The sequence below is a fragment of the Bos taurus genome, chromosome 9 (genome assembly GCF_002263795.3).
Source record: "Bos taurus isolate L1 Dominette 01449 registration number 42190680 breed Hereford chromosome 9, ARS-UCD2.0, whole genome shotgun sequence".
Classification (NCBI taxonomy): Eukaryota; Metazoa; Chordata; class Mammalia; order Artiodactyla; family Bovidae; genus Bos; species Bos taurus.
The window spans coordinates 72961564-72975761 of record NC_037336.1 but is presented as its reverse complement, the minus strand read 5'-3'; the positions used below and the strand labels follow the sequence as shown (position 1 = coordinate 72975761).

The 14198-nt window shown below is 44.1% G+C and overlaps 1 long non-coding RNA gene across 1 annotated transcript; it reads left to right on the top strand.

Annotated features, from left to right (window-relative positions):
• Positions 1-3987: 3987 nt before the first annotated feature.
• On the top strand, positions 3988-8132 carry LOC112448139 (uncharacterized). The gene is made up of 3 exons (XR_003036538.2): positions 3988-6177; positions 6770-6880; positions 7707-8132. It is a non-coding gene; the product is annotated as an uncharacterized lncRNA (long non-coding RNA).
• The last annotated feature ends 6066 nt before the right edge of the window (positions 8133-14198 follow it).

Sequence of the window (14198 nt, the reverse complement as noted above, 5' to 3'; positions counted from 1 at the left end):
ACCATTCAGGTATGACCTAAGTCAAATCCCTTATGATTATATAGTGGAAGTGAGAAATAGATTTAAGGGCCTAGATCTGATAGATAGAGTGCCTGATGAACTATGGAATGAGGTTCATGACATTGTACAGGAGACAGGGATCAAGACCATTCCCATAGAAAAGAAATGCAAAAAAGCAAAATGGCTGTCTGGGGAGGCCTTACAAATAGCTGTGAAAAGAAGAGAAGCGAAAAGCAAAGGAGAAAAGGAAAGATATAAACATCTGAATGCAGAGTTCCAAAGAATAGCAAGAAGAGATAAGAAAGCCTTCTTCAGCGATCAATGCAAAGAAATAGAGGAAAACAACAGAATGGGAAAGACTAGGGATCTCTTCAAGAAAATCAAAGACACCAAAGGAACATTTCATGCAAAGATGAGCTCGATAAAGGACAGAAATGGTATGGACCTAACAGAAGCAGAAGATATTAAGAAGAGATGGCAAGAATACACAGAAGAACTGTACAAAAAAGATCTTCATGACCCAGATAATCATGATGGTGTGATCATTCACCTAGAGCCAGACATCCTGGAATGTGAAGTCAAGTGGGCCTTAGAAAGCATCACTACAAACAAAGCTAGTGGAACCCAAATCCTGAAAGATGATGCTGTGAAAGTGCTGCACTCAATATGCCAGCAAATTTGGAAAACTCAGCAGTGGCCACAGGACAGGAAAAGGTCAGTTTTCATTCCAATCCCTAAGAAAGGCAATGCCAAAGAATGCTCAAACTACCGCACAATTGCACTCATCTCACATACTAGTAAAGTAATGCTCAAAATTCTCCAAGCCAGGCTTCAGCAATATGTGAACCGTGAACTTCCAGATGTTCAAGCTGGTTTTAGAAAAGGCAGAGGAACCAGAGATCAAATTGCCAACATCCGCTGGATCATAGAAAAAGCAAGAGAGTTGCAGAAAAACATATATTTCTGCTTTATTGACTATGCCAAAGCCTTTGACTGTGTGGATCACAATAAACTGGAAAATTCTGAAAGAGATGGGAATACCAGACCACCTGATCTGCCTCTTGAGAAATTTGTATGCAGGTCAGGAAGCAACAGTTAGAACTGGACATGGAACAACAGACTGGTTCCAAATAGGAAAAGGAGTTCGTCAAGGCTGTATATTGTCACCCTGTTTATTTAACTTCTATGCAGAGTACATCATGAGAAACGCTGGACTGGAAGAAACACAAGCTGGAATCAAGATTGCCAGGAGAAATATCAATAACCTCAGATATGCAGATGACACCACCCTTATGGCAGAAAGTGAAGAGGAACTAAAAAGCTTCTTGATGAAAGTGAAAGTGGAGAGTGAAAAAATTGACTTAAAGCTCAACATTCAGAAAACGAAGATCATGGCATCCGGTCCCACCACTTCATGGGAAATAGATGGGGAAACAGTGGAAACAGTGTCAGACTTTATTTTTCTGGGCTCCAAAATCACTGCAGATGGTGACTGCAGCCATGAAGTTAAAAGACGCTTACTCCTTGGAAGGAAAGTCATGACCAACCTAGATAGCATGTTCAAAAGCAGAGACATTACTTTGCCAACAAAGGTTGGTCTAGTCAAGGCTATGGTTTTTCCTGTGGTCATGTATGGATGTGAGAGTTGGACTGTGAAGAAGGCTGAGCGCTGAAGAATTGATGCTTTTGAACTGTGGTGTTGGAGAAGACTCTTGAGAGTCCCTTGGACTGCAAGGAGATCCAGCCAGTCCATTCTGAAGGAGATCGGCCCTGGGATTTCTTTGGAAGGAATGATGCTAAAGCTGAAGCTCCAGTACTTTGGCCACCTCATGTGAAGAGTTGACTCATTGGAAAAGACTCTGATGCTGGGAGGGATTGGGGGCAGGAGGAGAAGGGGACGACAGAGGATGAGATGGCTGGATGGCATCACTGACTCGATGGACGTGAGTCTCAGTGAACTCTGGGAATTGGTGATGGACAGTGAGGCCTGGCATACTGGGATTCATGGGGTCGCAAAGAGTCGGACATGACTGAGCGGCTGATCTGATCTGATAGTGTCAGATTATACCTGGTTCTTAGCTTCTACCTTTTACCCCCATTCCTTTCCTCACTTTCCCTCTTCCCTGGCTAAGTCTAGGACCTTGATCCTAGACTTAGGGTATGTGGACAGTAAGTCTAGGACCAATTCTGAGTGTCGGCAGGAAGAAATTCAGTAGCTCCAATGTCTAAGAATCTACATCTTCACTCTTGTAGTTGATCTGGCCCAAGCTTCATCCTTATTTCTAATACCTAAGCCCTATCTTCAGTCCAAATTCTGACAACTGAAGCTCTTAGCTCCTGGTGCCTGAATACCCATCTCCCAACATGCTGGTTTTCTGTCCAGGAATCTGTTCTCTCTGGAATTTGGAGTCAGCCCTGTCCAGGATCTGGATCCTGCCTTGTGAAGGTGCCTGCTTCCTGCCGACAGACATCCTGGGGGCCATTTCACTGTTTCTGTGTCTCTTGTGGTCTCTAGAAGCTCCTCTGGGTTCACATGTCAGTCTCATGGATGCAGATTTGACCAAAGGCCGTTCTCCCTCAACTCACCACTGCCTTGGTTCTCAGTCCTTCAAACCATTAGATACAATGTCTTAGCACCTCTGTTAGACCTTTCCTCATCAGTTCTGTCCCAAGTGGGTGAGTTTAGTTCTAAGACCTTATCCTTCTCCAGCCATCTCATACCCGCTAAAGGTACCATTTGTGTCTGTGCCCACCCCACTACAGAGTTCCACCTGAGGGGAGTGCTGCCTTTGTGTGTGTGTGTTGCGGGGGGGCGGGGGGGGGCAGGGGGCGGGGTGAGTTTGCTCAGAACTGAAATAAAAAATCAAGGGAGATGTTGGCACAGAGCCTGAGATAACTCAGGCCCTTTGCTTGCAACTCAGAGGAGGCGGAAGGAAAGGCAACCCCACCTAGCAGTGAAATTCACCAAAGAATTTCACTTCCCATGGTGAAGTCCTCCTCACTTTTATAGTTATGAGGATACAAGCTGGACTGTCCACATACCCTAAAAAGAAGCCTGTTTCTGATCCCCTCACACACAGACGTGTAAAGTTAGTCCCCCATTCAGTGATGAGTTTCATGGGTAAATTGTCCTTCCAAACTGCAAAGAATAACTTTGCCAATTACCTATAATAATCAGCCAGAATGCTTTTTTATTAAAAAAGTATTACTGACCAATCAGGGACCATCAAATATTTGGTAAAAGAGAAATATCAAGATGTGTGAAAAGTGACGCACCACAGGGGGAACACAAAAGGAAGACAACCAAAAAAAAAAATTGAATTAGCATCTTCAGAGAGGTCTGAGACAACAGTGGATTCACACAAAAGAATAGGCTGCTATGAAAAAAGAGCAGGCAGAAAACAGGAAAGAAGCCACGACAAATTAAACATTCCCCAAATACATTTTAAAAATCAGTAGAATTGAATCACTGGTTTGACTGAAAACTAAATTAGTATCTGGAAGATGAAGTTGAGAAAATGGCTCAGAATGTACAGAATGACTGAAAAGGAAAATGTCCAAAAGCCGAAATGGCAGATAGAGCTAGAAACTTATTAATATGTAAATAATCCACACTCAGAGAACAAAAATGAGTAATGAAATAAATTAGAAAAGATAATTTCCCTGAACTAAAAAAAAGATTTTCAGATGAAAAATATTCACCAAGTGCCAAGAACTAGTCTCTTGAAAATCTGAAATTCCTAATATAAAGCTTGTGGAGAGAATTACCAGGATACCTACCAAAAAAAAAACAAAAAAACAAAGGCCACACAAAGTAAAAAATACAAAAAGAAAGCTCAAAAGACTGTCATCATACTTTACATTAATATTATTGATGCTAGAAGACAATGGAGCAAGACTTCAAAGTTCTCAGGGAAAATTGTTTGAGCCTCATTTAATAGCCAGCAAACTGTTACTTCAGAATTAAGGCAAAGCAAGTTGTCCAACAATGGCACCCCACTCCAGTACTCTTGCCTGGAAAATCCCACGGACGGAGGAGCCTGGGAGGCTGCAGTCCATGGGGTCGCTAAGAGTCGGACACGACTGAGCGACTTCACTTTCACTTTTTCACTTTCATGCATTGGAGAAGGAAATGGCACCCCACTCCAGTGTTCTTGCCTGGAGAATCCCAGGGACGGGGGAGCCTGGTGGGCTGACGTCTATGGGTCACACAGAGTCGGACATGACTGAAGTGACTTAGCAGCAGCAGCAGCAGCAAGTTATCCAATGACTCAGAAATTTTCTCCTATGTCCTCCTCCTGAAATGACTTGGGAATGTAGAAAAATAAAACTGAAAGCAATGAGCAGAACTGTCTGAGGAATAAAATGGAAAGACATTTCAAGTTATCAGCTGTTAATCAGGCCTAGAAAGCAGTTGGCTCAAATTAGAACAGGGAAGACAGGAGATAGTGACTGGAGAACATTGATTAAAAATATGTTTAATAATCTGGAAGATCTTAGACATGTAAAAAAGTACATGTAGGCTATTCTATCCATTAGAATAAGAGAAACAAAAAGCTATTCAGATAGCATGATAAGACAAGGCAAACTGAAATGTGACATGATTTGGAAAAATTGAAGGGGTAAGTGTAAAAAGAATCCATTTTTCCATCTTTTTTTTTGGATGGAAATTTTCGGTAATATAAAAATCACATTTCTATCTTTATGGGCCTTACACACTACTTAATAGTAAAATTAATATTTATATATTTTGAATATATAAGACTAAAGGCAAAAGGAGAAGAGAGTGGCAGAGGATGAGATGGTTAGACAGCATCACTGACTCAGTGGACATGCTGCTGCTGCTGCTGCTAAGTCGCTTCAGTCCTGTCGACTCTGTGCGACCCTGTAGACGGCAGCCCACCAGGCTCCCCCATCCCTGGGATTCTCCAGGCAAGAACACTGGAGTGGGTTGCCATTTCCTCCTCCAGTGCATGAAAGTGTAAAGTGAAAAGTGAAAGTGAAGTCGCTCAGTCGTGTACAACTCTTAGCGACCCCATGGACTGCAGCCCACCAGGCTCCTCAGTCCATGGGATTTTCCAGGCAAGAATACTGGAGTGGGGTGCCATTGCCTTTTGAGTAAACTCCAGGAGATAGTGAAGACGGGGAAGAAAGACTGGCCTGCTACAGTCCATGGGGTTGCAGAGTTGGACATGACTTAGCTACTGAATAACAACGTTTTGAATATCTCAATATCTGTTACTGGTTTTCAATTTTTAAAGTCAAACTATTTTGGAAACTTAACTAAATTAAGCTTGGAAGGTGTCCTCCAGTGCCCCGAGTGCTGCCTGTCTGCCCAGCACGAGGTTCTAGAGAGGCCGACCTAGGAGAATCCTCTTCCCATCTCACCCATCATTTCCCTCCTACAAACACGAGGAGGACGAGAGGCCCTTCTGGCCCTCTGTGGTGAATGTTGCCCTAAGCCAGAGCCCAGACTTTCAAAAGAATCTCCAAAGCTTGTGGTCCTTTCTTTTGGATTTGCTTAGCTCCTGGAAATTTGCTTAATCTTTTTCTTGGAGGTGTCTGCAGCTTCCTGTGACCCCCATTAACAGTGGGTGGATCCACCCCAGAATGTCTCACGATGAGCCCCTCGTAGCAGGCTTTGCGGATGACCCGTTTCAGGGTGTACTTTGAGGAAGACATTATGTTCATGTGTGTCTAAAGCAAGCCTCTGGAACGTGTCCCGGTGTTCACTCGTCTAACGGTCCCAAGCATCTACACTGTCGGTTTCTGTTGCCACGCTTGTCAGTGCCACCATCAGTACTGACTCACTCAGGGGCCTTGTGCAAACCGCTGGCGTCAATACTCTGCGGCTTCTGCCAAACAAACGCTAGGCAGTCTTCTGGGAAGAGTCGTATTTCTGACTGCAGCTGGCCATTCATCAAGCGTCTGGAATTGGCCCCAATCTTGTCTGTTGGCCCCGGATATGCCATCTCCCCGTTCTGATTAAGCTTTCCCATCCCACACCTCATTGCCTCCTCATCCACATTCCTCGGCCCAATCTTTATTTCAGGAGATATCATTGTTCTCCAATCTCATATAATTACCATTCCAGTGTGACTCAACCGTATCCAACGAAGCACTGAAAAATACTCCTTGGAACAGTAAGGACTGGGGGAGTCATTGAATCATAACAAGGTAGAGTTGCCAGGGACCTTGAGCTCACCGTGTCCAGCTCCCCTCTCCTCCCACATGGACAACTGAGGCACGGGGGGATTATCTGACTTGCCAAAGATCTTAACAGCAAACAAAGCCTCTCAGTGGAATTGGACATACAGAGATACAAGTATGGGAGAGGGAGAGGTATTCTGAGGACAATGGAAATAATTGCAAGTTCTGATAAGTATTTTGTACTTCCTCCAATAAATAGTAAGCAGCTGGCCTCTGTCTCCACTGAGGATAAGATATGGGGATGGTGGGGCGGGGGGAGGTTCTTAATAACAGTTTGAGTTTTTATGTAAAAGAAGTACTTCATTTCAATGTTTCTTTTTCAGAAATAAGGAACGGTGGAGGAGGGGGGGACCCCTTTCTGGGCTCTAAGCAAGGGTGGTGCCCCTGTCAGGGGCAGATGAGCGGCAGGGATGAGGTGGGGGAGCCCTGGATGATATTGCACAGTGTCTGACAGCAAGGGCAGCACCGTATGCCCCAGGTGCCCCCTGCCTGTGTGGCTGAGCGGGCCCTGAGTGCTCTCCCCGCAACCTCTCAAGGGGTCTGCTTATCTGATTACAAGGTCTGCCACTGGGAAATGAACAGCAGGGACGGGTGAGTCTCTAAACAGAAGAAATCTGATTTTCCTGCAACATCCCTGTGAAATCAAAGCGTGTAAGAATCATCAAGACAGGTAAAAACTTGATGATCATCTTATTTATCTCTTGGGTGGGGGTGGAGTGGGGTTGGATTTTTAAACCATTTCTCTGATGTTTCAAGTTCAGCAAAATACATGCTTCTGGAGTTCACTTTTGCATTCAGTTCAGGTATCTTCGGGGAAATACACTCTCGCACTCAGTAGTAATAAATCACCAGGAAGCAGTTCTAAGGGGTTATTTATAACTCCTTGGGATCCCATGGCCCCTGGCCGGCACTTGGGCTGAGTTAGCGGTCTGCGGTCAGACTGCGGTTCCATCATCAGGATGGACATGCCCTGTTCCCGGTGGAAGCGACATAAAGCGCTGATGAAGCACTTGCCCTGAGCTGTGACCGCACTCGCTCCGCCCTCTGCCCTTCCTCTGATGGCCTAAATAAAGCCAGAGAGTTCACATCTCCTGGACAGTGGTTGCAGGGAATGTACTGCACCCTTTCCTCAGGATGTTCTTAGTGCATCCTAATCTTGAGTAAGACTAACTCCATGAACTTTAAGGTTAGAAACAATTAGACAAGAAAATCCCTTCCCTAGATTTCTTGTAACTGTCAGAATGAGATGAGTAGTGAAAACATTGCCCCATGCCAGACTTCTCACTCTTGTGAACCTTTGAACCGTATTGTTTATTAAAAAGAATATGACAGTCCCCTGGCGTGATAAGGTGAGCCATTACTATTTCTGCCTTTTGACTGTTCTTTATGCTTTGTTATCCATCACAAGTAGTCACATAACCCTAGAAACCCAAATAAATGCTGTGATTACTCCAGACAGCATACTGACCCTGTCATTCACCTCTCCTCCATTACAGGAAAATCCTGCTTCTGTCTTCGTCAATCCATTTTGGAAAAATGACTTAAATCTTGGCAACTATAGCTTTGTATATCCTATGTGGATTGCTTTAGAGGTCAAGCATATAGAAGGCAGCATTTAATTTTCAAGTTCTGTAGGATCCGAAGGTGGCCCAGTCCTGTTTCCTCCCTCCCCCTTTTTTTCATCATTTATGTATTTTGAAACATATGTAAGTGTCCTCTGTGTGTTTTCCAGGCAGTGCTCTGAAGATGAGTTTCAACATTGTTTCATTCTCTGCGGAGTGTAAACTCCTGGAAGGCAGAGATTGTATTTTACGTTAGATGAATGCCAGGATTTTTCTTTATTCCTGCAGATCCTAGATCAGTGCCTTTGACAGCATGGAAACTGAATACAACTTTACTGTACTTAGACTGAATTTAATAAAAATAAGGATCATTATATGACTATTATCAACTGTCTTTTGTTCTGGAGAAATAATGTATGGTTTACAGTGAGGCTGAGACTGAGTTGTAATAGTTAGGCTAATCTTGACTGATTTCTGCGTAGGCCCGTCCATCCCACAAACACAAGTACAGAAATCAGTTGTCCTGGCCCATCAGACAACGTAAAATCTAAAGCCAGGCTGCTTGTTTCTTGGCAGAGAGTTGTGGCCCAAGTGGTGGGTAATGGAGTCAGGCCCTCAGACCACTCAGAGGTGTGGCCTGGCCCAGGTCTTGTTCTGGTGCAGAGTATTCAGAGAGTTCATTAAATGTGAACTCTAGACCACCTCTCAGGAAGGGCGTAGGCTTCACTATGTGGCTGAAAGGCAATGGTTAAACCACCATTGCCTTAGGTCCCCTAGAATGACTCACTGAATTTCTGTAATACTCTCCAAAATGTGTGTCTGGGATCTGAAGGAGGAAGAAACACTTTGTAATTGAAGACATAAGAGAGAGTGTAGGTACTGATAAGTCAATCTAATGACAAAATGTTAAATTGGTAGCATGAGCTACAGTTTTGTGGGAATTTAAAATCAGATATGTATTGACTCAAGTGTTTTGGGTTAAACTCACTAAAGCAATAATTTGTACCTTATCAAATGAAGCCTTTTGGCGGGGTGATCTGGCCATTCAATGAAGAGGTGACATCATGGACCAGAAAAGTCCCTGGGGCCAGAGTTTGGACATGTCATTCACAACTTCTACTTTCATCTCCTGAAAACCCTAAAGCCATTATTTTCCTTCCTTCAACCCTTTCTTCCTATGATGGTTCCTTTATTGTGACAAATGCAAAATTCTGAATTCCATCCATGGATGAGAAATAAAAATTTTCACCTTATTTCTGTAGCATAGGAAAAAAAAAAACACTTTTCCTCTATATTCTTAGGTTTATACCTGGGGCCTCTATATTAAACTGACAAAAGATTAACAAGAGCAAAGACATGACAATTTGAATTTTATGAGTATGAGGGCTCCAGAGAAAAGAAATGAAGCCCTCTGAACAGCAGTTATACTTGGGGGGAAGGGCTTATATGCCATCTTAACAAAGGTGATAAATGGTGGAGAAAGGACTGAGCGAAGAAGGAAAGAGAGTTAGGGCTTCTGGGAATGGCGAGTTGTGGGGAGGTAAATACACGGGTGGAAGCTAACAGTGTGTGCGTGCTCAGTCGCTCAGTCGTGTCCAACTCTTTGAGACCTCATGGACCGTAGCCCCCCAGGCTCCTCTGTCCTTGACATTTTCCAGGCAAGAATACTGGAGCGGGTTGCCATTTCCTCCTCCAGAAGTGATCAGTAAATGAGGATTATTTCGTAAGTTTGTTCAGGCAGACTCATCTAGTCTCTGTCTCTGTGATAGAGGTTGTTCTCTTTCTGGTTTGGGAGAGGGTGGGAGACACCTTCACACAGGAATTTATGCCCTGTTTTTTTTTTTTTTGTAAATATTTTGTTTGCAGTTCAAAATAATCCCTATACCAAAGCAGTGTACTTTAGCGTGGCATATACCATGCTTAGTTGCTTAGTCACGTCCGACTCTTTGCGACTCCATGGACTGTAGCCTGCCGGGCTCCTCTGTCCATGGAACCAGGCAAGAACACTGGAGTGGGTTGCCGTTCCCTACTCCAGGGGATCTTCCTGACCCAGGGATTGAACACTGGTCTCCTGCGTTGCAGGCAGATACTTTATCATCTGAGCCACCAGGGAAGCCTGGCATATATTGATCACCTTTGTTTTACTTATTTATTTATTTGGCTGCACACAGGATCTTTGTGTCATGCAGGCTCAGTAGTTGTGGTGTGCAGGCTTTCTAGTTGTGGAGCAGCATGTAGGTTATTAGTTTCCTGACCAGGGATGGAACCCTGGTCCCCTGCATTGCAAGGCAGATTGTTAACCACTGGACCACCAGAGAAGTCCCTCCCCTTTATTTTGTATATTTCCCATCACTTAAAGAAAATATGCCCATTACAGCTAAGTGAAGAAATATTTGTATTTATGCTTGGATGAGAACATTCTGGGAGAAAAACATACCCAGTTGGAGGGCAAGTGATGTAGATACTGTGAGTAATTGAGGTTTTTAAACTGGGTTTTCAAGGCCCCGTGTCCTCAGAGAGTGGCATCTGAACAAAAAAATGCAAAGGCTAGTACAGATTCTGCACTTCTGGGTTCCAGGCTTGTTCAAGAACAGAAATGAAAAAAGTGGGTTCTAGTGGGTAGAATCATCATTTTAAGAAGATCTATGAAAAAAGGAGTTGAACTTACCCACAGGGATTGACCAAGTCGAAATTTTATTCGTAAAATAAAAGTGGTAAGGAAGTCCAGGTCCTGAGTGTGAAATGGAAGTGGACACTATTTCATAGTTTTCTCAAGACTTCGTATCTGAAAGGAATCTTTTCAGTAATAACTTAGAACAGAGATTTCATCAAGGATTTAATGCTTAGTGTGTTATATTTTCAATATATAATGGGAATATTTTGAATGCCCTTGCTATTTGTAGGGTCATACAATGGAACTAAAAAAGAACAGGTTCAGAGTCTTTCATTTCACAGAGGTTTTAAGTGAGGGAGAATGAAAAAAGATGACTAAACAACAGAAACAGAATTGAGTAACACAAACTCATGTAAATAAATACAATACAAAGCAAGGTAGATATTATCACAAGGCGGTATTCTCCCCAAGGGAAACCATCAAGAAGATCTGGAAAATCACAGGTTTTTGTTGAGGGGTGGGACACTGAAATGCTAGAAAAGGAAATGTATTTCCGAGCATGGAGACAGTTGAGTAAAGCATTGCTGTTACCCTTTTCCTTAGGATGATTCCATTTCTCAGGAATTGGTGGGTTTAGAGGATGCTTCTAAACAGATATCTCTCTTATCCCTTTTCTTAGCCTGAGGTAACTGTGAGTGAACTGTGTTCACTGTGAGTTTCTTTAAAAGAAGCCAGGTCCTTGGAGGCAGGTTAACTGAAGCAATGCATCCTGGTCCTGGGAATCTCTGTTTAATTTGGGGACACTTGCTGTCTTCTGGGGAGCTGTTTGGTTCATGATGACTTTCATATCCTCATCTCCTTTCCTCTAGGAATTTCTGGTTTTCCATTAATCTTCACTTGGTCTGTTAGATATTTTTATGGTGTGGAGTTTTCCCATTTGGATATTTATTCTTGACCTGATGTTTTTCACTGAATGGAGATTTCCTGAATTAAATAATTGCATCCCTGAAAGTGCATGTTTCATAAGAAAAACTTCCTTTCTTTTAACAACTTGGTAAGTCCTTTGTAGCCTAAGTTCGTAGGCTGTTCCATTTCTCTAGCAGGGTTTACCTCAAAAATGTTAGGGTGGGATTTTAAGATGCAAATATTTCTGTACCCATCGCCCTCTGTTGGAGCTGTGAAATGCTGTAAATACTGCAACTGGCCAGATTTACGGACTCACCGTGCCTCAGTCCTACTTGGCCTTATTCAGTCCTTGAGTCCCACTTGGCTCTCTCTGCTACTTGATGGATGGAAAATGCTGACACTGAGATGGTGCCTGGGAGCCCTGTGGCTGGCTCGGAAGGGATTTGTTTATCTGGGTTTGGGATGTACTGAAACAATAGGCAGGTGGCTTTAAGGCAGGGGTCCCCAACCTCTGAGATCTAATGTGGCTTGAATCATCCCAAAATCACCTGCCCCTTCCTCCATCTGTGGAAAAATTGTCTTCCACAAAACTGGTCCCTGGTGCCAAAAAGCTTGGGGACCACTGCTTTAAGATCATGGGGAAATAGAATCCAGAGTTGACCTAGTTATCCCCAACCCCAAATCCTCTTCAGCAGGAATGATATTAGTGAATTGTGCTTTACAACTGTGGTAGGGGGCAGGGCAGGGATGGGGGCTCTGGGACCACATCCTGCTCACCTTCGTTTGCCTTCAGAGTTTAATTTTGTTGGGAGATAATTGTTTGGGAGTTCCCTGGTGGCCTAGTGGTTAGGATTCTGAGCTTTCACTGCCATGGTCTGGCTTCAGGTCCCGGGAAACTGAGATCCTGTGAGCTGCATGACCACCACCATCAACAACAAAATAATAATTCTTTGTATTCCCGGCCTGGTGGTGTCTGCTCACCAGAGATGAGGAAGTAGGGGTGGCTCCTGTTACAAACAGTATGAAGCCCTCTCTATAGAACCAGACAGAGGGCCTGCAGTGGGAACTGCATTCATGAGTGTGATGCCACTGGGAGCCCCTCATCCAGGACTGGGGATGTAGAACACCTCATTCTTTTCATTTTTTATTTTTGGTGTGTTTTACAGAGTAATTTTGTATGTGTGCCAGTCTCTGGATTTTTTTTTTTTAGATCTGCATCATCATGCAGTTTCCCCTCCATCCACCTCCCCCATCCTTGGGTATTTCTCAGATAGGATCGGAACAACCTGTGCTCAGAACTCGCATCACGGGCTCCCCTGTGATCTGTACATGCATATCTGTCACTGAGTATTGCTAAGTCAGATGAAATGTGAAGATTATGGGGACTCATATTAGGTTACAGATCCTTGAGACAGCATGTGAGGTGGCGTGACAACTAATGTTCCCTGGTGTGGTTTCTGAACTTGGCCTTTCTGCAGGCTGTGCAGTTTTCAAGGAAATGGCTGAGTGGTTTTGTTCTGGTTGCTGGCAGGGGATGGGGACGGATGAGGAGAAACTCACTGTACCTTCAAGTTGTGCTCAAAGGCAGGAACAGAAAAAAAAAAAAAAAAAAAAGGAAAGTCCAACCTGGCTGGTTGTCCTTGGCATTGACCTAGCCAATGAGCTGATGTCCACTGAATGCCTTCCCTGTGCAGTGACCGAAGGTGTCTGGGGAAATATGCACTCCTTTGGAGCTGGCTGTTTCTCTGCACAGGGCTGCTCTGTATCAGGAAGACAGGAAGAGATGATGCCTTTCATTTCTTTGCTGGCTTGAGGGTCCTGGAGTGGGAGAGTCCTGGGGTGGGAGAGTTGGGTGGGCATTGCAGCTCCAGGTAGCCTGTCCTCACAGGAATCCTGGTGGGCCTCAGGGAGGGGAAGTGAGTGAGATCTGGCCACTCGGTTTATGGCTCCTGGTCTCTTTCAGTCTGTGGACAGTGTGACTTTCATCAGGCTGAAGATGGCTTCATTATGAATGTTTCTTGACCAGCTGAGGAAATATACACTGAGAACAAAAGTGCTTCTCAAGTAACGAAAGGAAAATTCCTCTCTAATCATAAATTATTTTTTACATCTAAATTGGAGTTCACAAATCCTAGTTAACATGTGTGCATGCGTGTGTGTGTACTCAGGCATGTTTAGCTCTCTGTGACCCCACCCTTGAGGCTCCTCTGTTCATGGGATTTTCTTGGCACATAGCTAACTTTATTTACTATGTATAGGGGCTTGAGAAGAGCTTGGACCAGGTGGTAAGGAGAGGTGGTTTTGCTGTATAGTTCAGCCAGGATCAGGTATGGTTGAGGCATGGCCTGGTTAATTGTCAAAGTTTAGAAAGAGCTAGGACCCTGCACTGGCTGTCCCCAAAAGAGTGGGGCAGGCATTAAAGGTCCAGATGCTTCGCAGAGCTGGGGTAGGAAGTGATAGCACCATTGTGGCAATGGCCACTAGGGGGCGGCAGTGCAAACAGCTGGAAGTAGTAGGGTGCCTATCCTACCAGGGCAACTTAAACAGATTAATAAATAAAATGTGGTCTATACATACGATGGAATACTATCCAGCCTTAAAAAATGATGGAAGTTCTGATCATTGCTACTGTATGGATGAAACTGAAAACATGATGCAAAGTGAAATAAGCCAGATGCAAAAGGACAGACAGTGTATGATTTTACAGGAGGTACCTGCTCCTGCTGCTGCTGCTAAGTCGCTTCAGTCGTGTCCGACTCTGTGCGACCCCACAGACGGCAGCCCATCAGGCTCCCCCGTCCCTGGGATTCTCCAGGCAAGAACACTGGAGTGGATTGCCATTTCCTTCTCCAATGCATGGAAGTGGAAAGTGAAAGGGAAGTCGCTCAGTCGTGTCCGACTCTTAG